The sequence below is a fragment of the Chionomys nivalis genome, chromosome 18, assembly GCF_950005125.1.
Source record: "Chionomys nivalis chromosome 18, mChiNiv1.1, whole genome shotgun sequence".
Taxonomy (NCBI): Eukaryota; Metazoa; Chordata; class Mammalia; order Rodentia; family Cricetidae; genus Chionomys; species Chionomys nivalis.
Window position 1 is genome coordinate 8,622,501 of NC_080103.1, and position 2,201 is coordinate 8,624,701.

A 2,201-nucleotide genomic window follows, 5' to 3' on the forward strand; every position below is an offset into this window, starting at 1 on the left:
CGCCCCTCTATAAGTCCTATCTTTTCCTGGCTGTGAAGACAGAATGCTAGTGACTGAAGCAATGTGACTTTAGCAGAATGAACTTGGACTTGAGGTCCCCAAGGGATCACTTTTCCCAGACTTAAAGACTTATTTCTGAGTTGAATTGTATCTGAAATGCGCCTTTCTTCTTGACCCCACTCGACTTCAAATAGTGCATTTACTTAGCTAGAACAAACCACAGAAGAGGTTCGCTTTCAGAATCCAGCCCCCAGCTTGGGCAGACTGTGCTTGCGTAGAAAAATCTAGGCTTCTTCCCTTCCTACTGGCCCAGAAGCCAAGCACTCCATCTGTTCTGTAGACAGACACTAGATATTGGAAGTCTGGGTTCCTAAAATACGAAAGCACCCCACAGCGTGGAGGGAGCCAATCTCTGCAAAGACAAGAACATTTTCAAACTCAGAATGCTGGACCTGGCCAGCGCTCTGGCAGAATTTCCCTTTTTGTAATGACTTTCTCAGGTAGATCAGTTTTCTCTTCACCCTAGGCTCCTCATAAATTGTAAATTATTTCTCTCTCGACTGAATAAGGGAAGGGAAAGGGAATGAACTGGCTGCAAGATTTGTTCTTTTAGTATCTAATTAAGAAGGGTAAGTGAAACATAGAACCTCAGCTCTCGAAATAGCTGCCTGACAACATACACACACATACAGACCACACACATACAGACCACACACACACACACACACACACACATACAGACCACACACACACATACAGACCACACACACAGAGACCACACACACACACACACATACAGACCACACACACACATACAGACCACACACACAGAGACCACACACATACACACACATACAGACCACACACACACACATACAGACCACACACACATACAGACCACACACACATACAGACCACACACACACACAGACCACACACACACACACACACAGACCACACACACACACAGACAGACCACACACACACACACACACATATAGACAACACACACACAGACCACACACACACACAGACAGACCACACACACACAGACAACACACACACAGACCACACACACACACACACACATACAGACCACACACACACACATACAGACCACACACACACACACACCCCACATGTGTATACCAGTTTCCCTTACTCACAGAGATGGCACCCAGCAGAGACCTTCTGAGAGGCAGGAGACAGAATCCCAAAAGAGTCTGGGACTTGTGAACACTGCTCCCCAGAGCAAAGACATAGCGTGAGAAACAAGCTGAATGTCTGACCATGGAGGGATCTCCCTGCAATCTGCTCACCTCTACATTTCCGAGAGAACAGCAGACGCAGGTGAGCCAGTCAGTGGCTGTAAGCGTCCTCCCAGGAGCCCATCTGGGTTAGCAATCATTTGAGTTGTTTTTTCGTTTTTTTTTTTTTTCAGGAGAGTTAATGGTGAGAGGGAGATAAGCTGCCATCTGTCGGAAGAGATGTTTACCCAGCAAGAGCAGAGGTTACCCAAGGGTGATAGTTTCTATAAGCTGAGGCCAACTTCCTCCTATCCCACAGAGGGAGCGGTCACAGTGAAATTCGCAGACTTGTAGGTAGTGTGGCGGTCACAGCCTCTCAGTTCTTGAATGTTTGAGATGTGGCTGTGTTAGATAGGAAATTTAAAATACACTTTGGATCTTGAAGGCTTTATGGAAGAAAATAATATAAACTATCTCAATAACTTTATATGTACTGCATGTCAAAATAGTATTTTGAATAAAGTAGGTTAAATAAGCTGTCTTTGTGTATGTGTGTGTCTGTTGTGCACATGTGTGTGAAACCAAGTGGCCATTGTCCATTGTTAATCACTCACCACCTTCCTTTCACTGAACTTAGAGCTCACTGGCTGGCCAGGCCACCCACGACAGCCCAGAGAATCAGGAATCCACATTCCCTGACTGCCCAGTGAGGGGATTCGGACTCAACAATGCATCCAACATTTTATGTGGGTGCTAAGGACTTGGACTCAGGCCCTCATACTTCTGTAGCAAGTACTCTACCTCTGAGCCACCTTCCTAGCCCCATAAAATGATTTAAAAACAAGACAGGGTCTCACTATAGCCCTGGCTGGCATGGAACTCACCACGCAGACCAGGCTGGTCATAAACTCAGAGAGTTGCCTATATCTGCTTCTCAAATCCTGGGATTAAAGG